Here is a 14,451-nt window from a genome sequence, read left to right as displayed (position 1 = left end):
ACAGGTGTGCAATCTAATGTGATGTTTTTAGCATGTAATATATATTTAGAGTGTTTTGACTGTTAAATGTCTTACAAGTACTATTTTAACTGGATGCATAGTTTATTGCTTTTTTGAACTTTTGTGCTCCATATCATTTTAGATATGTTCTGAAACATGCATAGTTTTAGATTTCAGTTCTAACTAATTCTAGTAGTTCTAGATTTACTGAATCTAATCTAAGTTTTAGACTTTAGTTCTAATAACATCTATCTAAAATCTCTGCAAATATTACAAAATATTACAAAATGACAACACGCAGATTGGAAACACTCAGTATACATTCCAATCCCCAAAAGGGAGGCATCAAGACCATTTTGCTACAATTACAGGACCATATGACATTCAAAATTGTACAACATATCTCTCACCATATATGGAATGAAAAATGCCATATGAAAAAACATGGTTACCAAAGAACTTCAAAAGAACACCAGCCTGTACTTTTTAGGCCATAGCAAAGCATTTGACTATATAGATCATGAGAGATTATGGTTCACTCTTAAAGAATTGGATGTGCCACAACATTTTATTGTTCTGATGCAACTCCTGTACTAAGGATAAGAGGCTACTGTCAGGGTAAAATACAGAGAAACAAAATAGTTTCCACTTGGCAAGCAGGTCAGGCAAGGCTGCATGTTATCACTCTATCCGTTTAACTTGTATGTTGAACATATCATACACAGAGCCCAGTTTAAACCTGCTCTGTGCATGTTTTTTTCTGCATAGAAGCTGAACAAGTAGGGCGAAAGAATGGAGCCTTTCTTGATCCCTTTGACAGTTGGGAACCATTATGTTTCTCTGTATTCTGTTCTAATGGTATCCTCTTGTCCTGAGAACAGGTTACATATGATGACAGTCAAATGTACTAGCACGCCCATTTCTTTAATAGCAATCCATAGCTTTTCACGATCTACACTGTTGCTACAAGCCACAGTTCCAAACCTAAATGTCCCTACAAAGAGCAAATTCACCAGGAAACACTGGATTGCATAGAGTCATTAGAGTATTCTTAGAGAATAGACCACCCACAAAAAATTGCTAAGAGCAAAACAAGGCTACTTTGTAAGGCAGACACAACCCATAGTCTCTCAGTCAAAGCTTGCCTCCTCTAATATATTAATGGATCTTACATAAAATTTAGATCTTGTTTATGCAAACTTACATTGGTCGGTGTATATACCACTGCTGTATTTCTAGGTAAATTTGCAGGAACAGCATCATTAGATCAGAGCAAAGCAGTATTTACCTGATGTTCCTTCTGCTCCAGGGAGGTTCTTCTCCAGAATGGTACAGAGAGTATAAATCTAGAAGCTGGGTGCTCAATAGGAATGGTCTCAGAGATCACTCTAAATCAAAGGTGGACATATTCTGGAGCCTAGAGGGCTCCACCATTTCTGGCTTTTCCGGAGCTCTTTAATCAGCCACAGTACCCTGATGAGTGCATTTTGGGTTTTTTTTTGGGGGGGGCACCTTTTTAAAACAAAAATGCGGCTACCATTTCACATTCATCCTCTCCCAGAGTACTCTGGCCCAAGTGATTTTTATTTTATTTTATTTTTTCTAAATCAAAACAGCTCAGGTTTTTTGTTTGTTTGTTTGTTTTGTTTTGTTTTTTAGAGTGTTTGTGGGGTTTCAGAACTTTTAAGAAGATTCTGGGGCATTTTTGTAATTTTGACTTTCACTATGTGTGTATGTTAATTGGGAATTCAGTTTGTTTTGTTTTTTTAATTATTTGGAGATACATCTTAAGTATGTCTGTTGATTTGGTCAATAAATTAATAAGCAGCCATCTCTGGAGATGAACTGTCATGTGCTAGAAGGTCTTAGTTATGCAGCATTATACTTTAATACAGAATTCTCAAAATTCTAGACAAATAACACAGGGGTTCTGTGTCATCGTCACCTGTACAGCTACAAGCAATAACCCCAGTTTTCAGTAGCATGTAAGCTACAGTGTTTCTTTTCTTGTAGAAAATGTATTTGATCTATATTCTGATTTAAGATGGAACTCAAAGTGGCTAGCAATATAAATTGTTAAATGTCTTACTAGTAGTATAACAACAACAATGTGCAGTACAAACTTTAAAAAAGTGTTGAAGTACACATTCAGGTAAAATGCTACATTTAATAGATTAAAATAAAAAATAAACACTTAAAGTACACATTGTATGCTAAAAACAGAACACTCAATTTTATAGGGGAAATGGGACCAAAGGGGGGGGGGGGGGGCAGTCCTTAGAGATATTCTGATTTTTGCCATTGGTTAATTATATTGTCCCATATTGGGAACTAAACTGATGCCCCATGACATTTTACAGCAAACTTCAAAAACAAAGGAAAGTGTCATGTTCTAGTTGTCAATATGTTGACCCTCTTTGGGGAAGGATGGCCAGGGAATATGCCACAATGCTAGAAATCATGTGGAGTTTGTTTGTTTTTAACTTTATTGCACTGCTGTTCCTCTTCTGTTTTGGGTGGTAGATGTTTGAGAGGAACACATTTGGGTACATGACCTTTTTGTATGCTGTAATAAACTGGAATTCTCACAGGAATCAGAAAATATCCCTCAACACACACAATGCAGTTCATGAGGATTGATATGGAAATAGCACACAACAGACTTAAAGATGAACCTATCTTAAAGTGATATGGAAGAAAAGAAGAGTGATCTGCCCATCCCCAGTGTGTATCGACCCATATTAACAAACACATGTTAGTCTTAAGTAACATCACCTTATTTCTTGATGCATGCTGTTAAGTTAAACAGAACAAAATCCTCTCATGTTCCTGTCAGTTTGAAAATATGCAGGTACTTGCATTTTTGAAAGCCATTGTGAATAAGGCAGAACTTTCAAGGCTAGCCTACTTCCCCCCCCCCCCCCCCTGTTTTCCCTACCTAGAAATATCCCATAATCCTTTATGGATGTTGCAAAAAAGATCCACATGTTCCTAATTATGGCATAAAATATGTGTTTCTAAGGGAATGGAGTGTTCTTTTTCTTAGAATGTCACTAAGCTGGTTTGAAAGGGAGTGATTTTCCCCTATAGACTCAAACTGATGGGACAGTCTTTAAAGGGAATTTTTAAAATGCTCAAAATGACTTTAAAAAATAGTTATGCAAATTATTATGTATCTCTGGTGAACAGTTACCTTCTCTTGTACAGATAAAAGAGATCTACCAGAGTGCACTAGAAAATGCTCTGTATATAAAATTATGCTTTCTGTCTCATCTGGGGAGTGGATGTAAAATATCATGATCTATAGACACTCCCCTGGCACTCTGTTCCAAAACTTGCATTGGGATATATGCCTAGTGTGCTAGCTTCCAGTGAAATGCCTCAGAGCTAGGGATGAGTAAGGATTGTGTTTCAGTTCATATTGAATAAGATGTTTAAAACATTTGCAAATGTTTTCAAATCTGGGATGGGAGAAAAATGAGAATATTTTTTAAAAAAAAAAGAAGAAGAAGAAGAAGAAGAGTGTGGGGGATTCAGAAAAAACGTATCCATCTAGGTCCAAAGATCTACAAGTTTACCAATCCTGTTATTGATTTACCAATTTTGCTTCTTGGTCAGATACACTGCTTTGACTTTAACTGAGAACAAGAAGTGGTGTGGCTATATTTGCTGTTGGTAGTTATCTTCAAGGCTGCATCCACACTGCACAAATAATCCAGGCTGACACTGCTTTAAATTCTATGGCTCAATGCTAGGGAATCCTGGAAACTGTAGTTAGTTGTGGCTCCAGAGCTCCCTGACAGATAAGGCTAAATTTCTCACAAAACTACAAACTTTAGCATCCTGTAGCATAGAGCCATGCAGTTAAAGCGGTCTCAAACCATGTACTATATTGTAATATCAGTTTGAGCCTGTGAGTACCAATGATGTGGACAAGCTCTTTGGAAGCGTGAAAAAGACAACCTGCTCTCTCAATCCTTGCCCTTCCTGGTGCACTGCCATTGAGGCAAAGCAGTAAAGATGCTGCTGAAATCTATAATTAATGCATCTTTCAGGAAAATGCAGTTGCCCCGTTCGCGGGGCAGACTGCTTTGCCGCTGTAGAGCGGCAAAACTACAAGCCCCAGAGTGCTCTGGGGCTTGCCCGGCTCCCGATTGGCTAATGGGGCCGGAAGAGGCGGCCCTTCTGGCCCGGGGACGCTCTGGGAGCCGGGCTTGCTGGTGTGGGGCTTCCGGTCCTCCAAGGCTGCCCATTGGTGGGCTCGGCCTTGGGGGCGGGGCCCCGCAATTTGATGCAGAGGGGAGGGGCTGAGCAGTATATATTGCTGCTCGGAGGCCTCTCTCCCTCATTTGGCGCTTGGCTTCGAGCGGTTCGGAGCCAAGCTTGGAGAGGAGATAGCCTTGAGCTTCTCCTGCCCGCCCACCGCTGTTTCAGGTGGTTTTTTGTCACAACTGTTCGGCAGCATAGGCCAGGATCTGAACGTTGGTGGTACCAGGGCTATGGAGTTCTGGTTTGGGAGTCACAAGGTACCCGGGGGCGATGAGCAAAGGTGTCTGGCCATTGCGGGGGCCAGAACGCAGGTGCACCTCCTGGTGACTAGGGGCTTTGTGAATTGGGGAACGCAAGGCATGGTTTGCACTCAAGCAGTGTTCCTTAGCCCCTAGGTCATCCCAAGCACCGGGTAGGGACCCGGCTTTGGATAATCAAACAACAACGGGTTGTTTGATTGCGCAGATCCTGACCTTATGCTTTGTGCCAACCCTACCAATGGTTTAATAAAGTTGTGGCCTTTCTCCCATGTCGGTGTTCTGTGGTTATTTTGACAAGCACATACAAGGCAAAGGCTACTTTCCACCTAGCTTAAAAACAGCAGTGGTTAAGCCACTATTAAAGAAGCCTTCCCTTGATCCCTTGGATAGAAATAACTACAGACCAGTTTCACTTCTTCCATTCTTGGGAAAAGTGATCGAGAGAGAGGTTGCCATTCACTCCAAGCAGGCTTGGAGGAAACCGATTATCTAGATCTGTTTCAAATCGGCTTTAGCACAGGACACGGAGTTGAGACTACCATGGTCACCTTAGTCAATTATCTCTGTCCAGGCATCAACAGGGGAAGTGTGACCCTATTAGTGCTCTTGGACCTCTCAGTGGCCTTCAATACTATCAACCATGGTATCCTTCTGGAATGCCTGGGAGAATTGGGAATTAGGGGCATGGCACTGCAGTGGTTCTGCTCTGATCTGTCAGGCAGATTCCAGTTGTTGATGCTAGGAGATAGTTGCTCCTCTAAAAGGGAGCTAAAATTTGGTGTCCCTCAGGGTACCATTCAGTCTCCTATGCTAATTAACATTTACATGAAGCTGCTGGATGAGATCATCTGGAGGCATGGGGCGGGGTGTTATCAGTATGCTGATGACACCCAGATATGTTTCTCCATTACTTGGACTGCTTCAGTGACTAAGGAAGGCATCTCTCTTCTGAATGGCTATCTTAGGTCGGTAATGGACTGGATGAGGAAAAACAGACTCAAGTTGAATCCTAGTAACACAGAGGTCCTTGCCATAGGGAACCCTAATCCGGGTATGGAGATATGCCAACCAGTTCTGGACGGGGTTACACATCCCCTAAAGGACTGGGTGCGCAGGCTGGGAGTGCTCCTGGATTCATTGCTCCAGTTGACATCACAGATAGATGCAACGACCAGGAGTGCCTACTATCAAGCTGCAGCTGATACGCCAGCTGCAACCCTACCTAAAGCCAGGGGAACTAGTAACAGTGGTACACACGCTGGTAAACTCTCATCTCAACTTCTGCAATGCACTCTACATGGGCTACCCTTGTGCCAAGTTCAGAAGCTTCAACTAGTACAAAATATGGCAGCCAGGTTGTTGGCAAGTCCAAATTTGATCACATAACACCCATTTTGAAATCTCTTCACTGGCTGCCAATTAGCTTCCGGATGCAGTACAAGATGTTGGTTATTACCTTTAAAGCCCTACATAGCTTGAGTCCAGTTTACTTGCAGGAGTGCCTCCTTCCCTATAATCCAGCCCACACACTCAGGTTCTCTGGGAAGAGCTTACTGCAGCCAAAAAAGACCAGACTGGCTGCAGCTTCTCAAAGGACCTTTTCAGCAGCCACTCCAAAAGTGTGGAATGACCGACCAGAGGAGATCTGTCAAATTACCACTCTTGACATCTTTAAGAAGGTAGTCAAGCTGGATCTCTTCTGGCAGGCTTTCCCAGACTGACCTCCCATTAAAAAAAGAATCCTGTCTGCTCACCGTTGATCTCTCTGTCTATTTCTTAGCTGCTTTTAAAATATTTTAACACTGAATGTTGTTGTAACTGATGGTTTTATTATTATGCTGGGGGAAGGTTGGGTATTGTTTAATTTATTATTATTTTGCATTATGTATTTTATCTCTTTTATTGTAACCCACATCGATCCACAGGGAGAGGCAGGCTAAAAATTATTATTATTATTATTATTATTATTATTATTATTATTATTTCTGCAGTGCTGATGCAGCCCAAGTTGACACTGACTTATGATGATCGTATCAAAGTGTTCTCTTGGCAAGATTTATTGAGAGAAAGTTTGTCTTTGCCTTGCTCTTAGGTTGAAAGAGTGTGAGTGGGTTTCCTCGACAAAACAGGAGCTTTGTTTCTGATTAAGTCTTGCAGGGCTACAACTCTCACCATCTTTAGGTCTTGGAGGAGAGGTCAAAAGTCAGATTGAAGTGACTTAGGCCAGAGCTGGTTTACGAGCTGCTATTCTCCTCCTGCTCCCAGAACAGAGAATTTTTGTTGCCTGTCATGACCAGCACAAGGTGGTTGGGAGGTGCTTGCCATTGACAGCCTCCCCCTTTCCAGACTTACCAACAAGTTAGGGTAGCCTTAACAGTATGGAAGCAGCAAGGGCAAGTGGGAGCAAGAAACAGTGTGGGAAGAGGCACTGGCAGAGGAGTAGTGCAAATATAAGTTGTGCAAATGTCATAGTCCCATCCAATAGGATCGGGATTTGTAGTTTCGTGAAGTCTATAGCACTGTGGCTGAGAATTCTAGAAAGCACTCACTGAAATGAAAATCCCAGAGTTTCATAGGACTGAACAATTGCATTTACAGTAGAGTAATAGCACCATACATATGGGGTGTGAATGCGCCTTTTCTCTCTCAACTTGTTTTGCTACTTGGTGAAGACCCTTGTATTCTAGCATTGTTTTCCATGTCAGTGTTTGTTTACTTTGTTAAAGATTGTTCTATCTACTGGCTCTGCCTCTGTTTGATCTGGATTTCCTGCATGGCAGGGGGTTGGACTGGATGGGCCTTGCGGTCTCTTCCAGTTCTATGATTCTATGATTTTAATTTTATTTCATTTTTTTAAAATGCTTTTTTTTACAATAGCGCTATTCACTCCTTCGAAACATAAATGTAGAGAGGTGGGGGAGTAAGCATGCTGCTATGGCCCCCAGCCACAATCTCCTCTTGTTTACATGACCTCTTTATATTTCAAAAGAACTAGAGTGATATGGAGCTCTCTAAGCCTGTTCACTCAACTACGGTCAGATGTCCACCTCAGAAAGGTAACAGCTTGTGCTTTTCTCTTTCGTACTTGCAAGTATTTCAGCGGCTGAATAGGGCTGTGTAATGAGGTTTTAAGGCTGTTGTGAGCCATTCTCAGTGATGAAACATAAATTTCTGTAGGAGTAAAGAAATAAATAAGAATGAACTGCATTGGTTGGCTGATTATTTTGTGCCTTCTTGAAGAATAATGGGGTAATGCATCAGATATTATCAAAATGAAAGCCCTATTCATTTAATCTATTCTCTGTATACATGAGTTGGAGAGAGGGATGTACTAACTGCACTGATGTCACACAGTCTGACTATCACTGAATGTATGTGAAGAATTTGATATCAGTTTTGAGGTGTGATGGGCTTATCTTGGATCATCTTCCCTGGACTCTCCATAAAATGGACACAGTTTTTGCTTCAGAGTATTCATAGTGACAGATGGCTATGGATGAATCTGCAGGATGGTGGTGTCAGTTTGAAAGTGTATAGAAAAATGTGCAGATTCTTTAAGCATGTTTTAGTCAGTGAGGGAATGCTTTCCAACAATGTGTATGGTTTAAATGTGCATGTTGTTGTTGCGTGCCTTCAAGTCATTTCTGACTTACAGAAATTCCAAGGTGAACCTATCATGGTGGTTTCTTGGGCAAAGAGCATGAGATTCACCCAAGATCACCCAGTGGTTTCTATAACTGAACATGGAATTGAACCCTGATTTCCAGAGTTCAACGTCCAATGCTCAAACCCCTACACCACGTTGGCTCTCTTTAAACATGCATTGTTGTTGTTGTAAATGGCCCTTGAGTTGACCTTGACTCATGGCGACCCTGTGGATGAGATGTCTCCAAGACTCCTTGTCGTCTACTGCTCTGCTTAAGTGTTCCAGGCTTATGCCCATAACCTCCCTGATAGAGTCTAGCCATCTGGCATGTGGTCTTGCTTTCATTCTTCTGTCTTCTACCTTTCCTAGCATTATTGACTTTTCCAGTGATTCATGCCCGCTCATGATGTGACCAAAGTACAACAGCCTCAATTTATTCATCTTGGCTTGCAGGGAGAGTGCAGACTTGATGTGTTCAAGGACTCATTTGTTTGTCTTTTTTACTGCCCACAATATTCTCAGCACTTTTCTCCAGCATCACAGCTGATTTTGTTTTCATCCAGTTTCTTCATTAGCCAGCTCTTACATCCAGTGGTTTGGACAATTCTAATTTTAGTGCTCAGTTGTACATCTTTACTCTTTAGGATCCCCTCTAGCTCTTTCATGGCAGCCCTTTTCATTCCTAGTCTTATTTCTTGACTGCAGTCTCCATTCTGAAGGATGTTAGTTTCAAGGTACAAGGATTTTTTGACTGTTTCAATTTCCTCATTGTCTAATTTATGTAGGTCCTCCATGAATATAAATATGCAACCAATAAATAAATAAATAAATGGAAATTTCACTCCCATAATCTCCTCTGCCTGATTGATTTAACCATGATGTCTCGATGTACATATTTTATAGATGCCCCCATCTCTAGCTAGCAGTAACCCCTAGCTTACAGTGTAAATGTAAGCAACAGAGAGCCATGACACACATGTGCCCATAGGCATGGAAGCTCTCCCCCTGGAGATGTTGGCATAAAGATGCCAGGAACTGAGGAAGCCAGAATGTACAATGTTAGGATGACTGGTTAGCACAACCCCACATTGGCACTGATCATCAGCTGGGTTGCTTAAAAAGACACAGTGCTACTTCTATTATCTGAGTCATGACAATGCAAACCGATGTTTATTTGTTTTAGATATTAATAAAATAAATGAACAGTGTTTTCATTTGTAGGCAGCAAAACCTACCATTTGGGAGAAACTGGCAGAGCAGTTGTAAAAACATCCATATCAATAAGAATGATGGAAACTCAAAAAGTACAGTAGTAATAACATACACAGGTGTATAAGCCCACTTCCACCTGCTCCAGGCAACAATTGGTGCTTTTTTTAGTGGTGGATTGCTATTATACTTATTTTGAGAAAGATTAGAAAGAAAAATATCATATTGCATCACTTATTGGAAACATTAAGTACAAAACAAATCCTGAAAATATAGCTGGAAAAAAATACACCGAATTTGAAACACACCCATAAGAGTGAGAGGAAAGGCTGGATAGGAAAGACAAAGAAAACAGAATGCTGGACTAGATAATCCCCTTGGTCTGACCCAATTGAAACAAGACACAAAATGTTCAACAAACTGCATAGCCAAATGCATCATGCAGATCCATGCCAATGTGAATTGCACATTGTTAGTGTAATTAGTGTACATCTGCATGCACATTGGCACTGAGTGCAGAAGTCTGCTTCTGAAATCTTGAACTAAATTTGGATCTGTTGCAAATCACAAAAATGTCCATTTGCATTTATAGGGGACTGATACATACATAAGACACCAAAAGGATTCCAGCCTCTATGTGTTCTTCCTAAATTTGTTATAGGGATCAGTGGACTCTTCAGCAGGGCTTTCCAATCATATTTTTTTCACTTTTAATTAAAAGTTGCATACCCTGGGATATTTTCTGATTGTTTTGGCATTGTCTGAAGTAAAAAAACAACTTAATTTTAACAAACCTCTGTGCATTAAATGGCAAAGTTAAGGAAAAGAGCATGTGCCATGCACCTTAAAACCCCTTGATATATATTTTAAATTTTAAATTAATATTGTAGGACATTAGAGTAGAGATAACATCTCTCTATATACATTCTTCTCATGCAATGTGGGGGTGTGTATCTAATAAACCTTGCTTCAAGGAAAGAGGTTTCTTGACAGAGTCCTGTGTCATGCAAGTTTCACAGTCTCAGTTTTACAAAGACAATTTTCTACTGCAGGAGACAAACTGACAGATCCTTAAACCTGTCATCACTATCATTTTTGAGCATACTGAACCTTCAAATATAAGCCTTTGGTCATTAAAACTGTACCAAGGTTAAAGAAGACGGAACATGCCATATTCATTTATCACATAACATGCCTTTCTTTGAGGATCAAGCTTTTTATTATTGTTATGCTGTGAATGGGACTTTGGAAGGTCTATGCTTTTTTGTTTTCTATCTTCAAAGCATGCATTCTTTAATGTGGACTAACATGCTTGCATGACCACTGATGCAATAAACTGCTGATGTATACAAGAAAAGCAAAACAGAGGGTTATGGACATTGATGATCCAATCTTAAATATACTCAGAATTGTTTTATGGGCTTCAGCTCTGGGATATATTATTTTATTCAGCATCTCCGATTATGCTGCCACCAGCAAGTTTCAAGACATAAAAAGACAAACAACAGGTACTGTCAGATAGTCAAACGAAGAGAGGTAGAAATTCACTGAGCATGTAATATGGTAGATTTCAGCAAAGCTAAAAAATTCATGGTAGCTTCAATTGACATCCTCTTTTTTAATATATATATATATATATATATATATATATATATATATATGAAAGATTTGAAGAAAAGTCTCTTGAAATAATGGATTGGTGAAGTCTTACATAACTACTAATTCCCCAGGCTCTTGTCTGCTGCCTTTTCTCATAAATGGTAAGGATTTTCATGCTGGATCAAAAGAGGAGCATATAACAAAATGAAGATGACAACAACTCCTCCTTGGCTCAGGAATATTGATGTGTGCACCCATGTTTTTATGTGTGTTTAAAGGTCACTTAAGGAATACCAAAAGAGACAGAACATTAATTGTAATGTTCTATGCCGGGGGTTAGTCTTAATGATCTTTCAGGATGCCTTGCAGCTCATTGCTTCTAAGTGCAATGAGATTCAGGGTCCCTTCCAACTATGCAATGTTTGGTTCTGTGATTTCTATGAGAACAGTTATCAGTATAAATGCCTTGAGGTGGCAGTTCTCAAAGAACTGACAGGTGATGGCCAGTTATCAGTTATCTAGCTGGAGACATTCCATTGATTTGTTTTAATGGGAACCAAGAAGACATAGGTCTTGCATAAGGATGAATCATGTTTTACCTTTCTCCTCCCTTCTGAAACAATGTGCTAATTAACCTCTGTACCAATTTCCTAAGGGATGTGCTAACTGAGTTTAGAGTGTTAGAACAATGGAAGTAAGCCAAATTTGTGTGTACTTGACATTCTGTGCTGAAACACAAAATGAAAGGACCTTGCATTTTGCAAGAAATCCAATAGAAGTACATGTCCCTGTATTCTGGAGATGACTGTAGAGAGAAATCAGGTTTCTGCCAATACAGTCAGCCCTCCTTATCCATGGATTTTTTATCCATGGATTCAAGCATCCACAGCTTGAAAATACTTTAAAAATATTCCCATAGGCAAATTCCCATAGGCAAACCTTGATTTTGTTCTTCTATATAAGGGACACCATTTTGCCATTATATTTAATGACTTGAACATTAAAACTATGCAATGTTTGATTTTGGTATCCACAGAGGTTCCTGGAACCAAACCCTAGTGGATACCAAGGGCCCACTGTCTATTAATGCTCTGCACCCTGTTCTTTTGTTTTGCCTGTATATATGTATAAATAAAATGTGGCTTCATTCTTAATGTGAATTCCAAGCAAAGCAGACTCATTAAGTCACTATTCAATAATAGATTCAGTTGGTGTGCTGCAGTAGGAACTAAGCAACCTGATTCAAGCCCATGCGTCATGAAAATGATGTTAAGTCTTCAGTGGCCTCCTTATCAGGAAACTGAATCCTGAATTGTTTGGAATGCCTGAATCTCCATACCACATAGAAGTTCTGATATATATCATTTTGTAATACATCTTTGGCAGAAGAAGGAAAAGCTGTAACATTGTGTTGTGCAAACTTCCCGCTTTTGCAGGTTTGTGTCTGTTATTGATGTTGCACCTAACAGTAGGCTATTAGGAATAAAAGCTCATTCTTAGTTTTCATTAGGCAAGCCATGACACTGCAGGAAGCTAGATTTATCTCCCTTCTCTCTACCAAACTTTTGATCAATGCTATTCAGAGTAACCAAAATCCTATATTGGGGTTGTAGAGTGGAAATCTCCACCTGCAGAGTTATGTATTGATTGTGTTATGCAGTTATTGAATGTTTGCAACCAACAGGACAACTGATGTACAACCAAAGGTGTATTAATGACATTGTCCACTGAGGCAGATGGACACATTATTTGAGAATATGCATCACTCAGTGTAAGGCCACTGCATGCACAACTTATCTTCCATTAGTTTGAACTGAATCTGTATTGAACAAAAAATTCCTGCTATTTCTGTGGTGGAACTTATGTCTGTATGACATCAACAGAGTTCTAGTCACTGTGTGTGTCAGGGACTTGGAAATTGGCCTAGAGTGGCGTCATAAATAGGCAGTCGCTTGGCAGGTAGTGGGGGAAGAAATGAAGAGTTTGGGGATCACCTGTGGCACCCAGTTTTTGAAGGATATGCTTCTGGAACTGCTCCAGAGGCATATCCTTGTCAGGCAAATAGGGGGATGAGGAAGGAGACTGTCTTGGACTCACTACAAGTCATGCTGCTTGGGGGTTGGTTCCTCTGGTAGGTCTTCCAGCAGTTTGCCAGCTGGGGAGCAACGAAGATTTTAAATTCCCCTCAGAGCTCAGGTGTTTCGCCCAAGGGAAAGTGTGGAGAGAGTCCAGGAGAAACCAACTGCCTCAGCTGGCTGTTCATGCATGAGGTCTTCTTGTCTGTGAGAACAAAAATTACATGGCCACTGAAGATAGAAGCTGCAGTACATGTTTTAGATTTTTTTTTGCCCACTGCAGAAAATTACTCTTGAGAAATATGTTGATGACCAACCCATAAAACAACCCTTTTTTTTGCATTTCACAAGAAATAAGTTTTAATAGGTAACAGTTTAAATAAAAGTATTCATATTTTTCCCCAAGTTCTGTATATGGTCTCATTATTTCATGGGTTGGTCATCAACATATTTCTGAAGAGTTATTTTTTACAGTGGGAAATTGTCTTGCTATAGAAGTACAGGATATAAATATGTTTTTATTTATTTATTTATTTATTTATTTAAAAAACGTAAAATGTGCAGTGTAGCTTCTGCCTGCAATGGCCATGTAATTTTTGTTTTCACAGACAAGAAAAAATAGTTTTACCACTTTTTTTATCACTGTAAGAAAGTGTGCAGCTATCTGACACTATTTGCAGTTCAGGATGTATTTTGTGGAAAAAAAAGATTTTGCATGTTTTTGCAAAGGAAATGACATTTTTAGTGCAGATGGCAAGTGGTGAATATACCTTATTTGTGCAAAATAAAGAAACCCACATGCATGCTTCTTGTACAGATGTTATTATTATTGTTATTAGTGATTGTGGTTGTGGTGGTGAAAATTGTCAGTAAATCAACTTTGACTTATAATGACCCTCTTTTGATTTCCACTCCCACCCCACACCCCAGTTTAGGATTTAAGGCAAATTACAGCAGTTATAAATATTTTCTTTAAAAATTCACAGCATAGAATAAATCCTGAAATGCAAAGATTTTTGCCCGTGTCAGTTTTTCACGTCACAGTTTTCCAACATTCAAGAAACCTCTCCATTTTTTTTCTACTTCTGGATTATTTTTTAAATGTTGTTTTCATCCCATTTGGGAAGGATGTAGAGCCCCAAAACTACATAACTGGAAGGTATGGAGTTGCAATAACCCAAAAGCATGTGATACAGCAAGTGTGCTAGCAATCTAGAGGGGATGAGCACTGAGTACATTGGATGGGCAAAGGTAACTCATGGTGTAAATGAAAAAAGTATTTAGTATGTTGTTTAGGCTTCATTAATCCGCAGATAAAATCACTTTAGAACTATTTAACTATAGTATTAAGATGTTTCCATAAGGGCCTTGTCCTTAAATCCTAAACTTGGTT

The sequence above is a fragment of the Sceloporus occidentalis genome, unplaced genomic scaffold (genome assembly GCF_023333645.1).
Source record: "Sceloporus occidentalis isolate IW3139 unplaced genomic scaffold, rSceOcc1.0.p SCAF_2, whole genome shotgun sequence".
NCBI lineage: Eukaryota > Metazoa > Chordata > Lepidosauria > Squamata > Phrynosomatidae > Sceloporus > Sceloporus occidentalis.
This window is presented reverse-complemented; position numbering follows the sequence as displayed.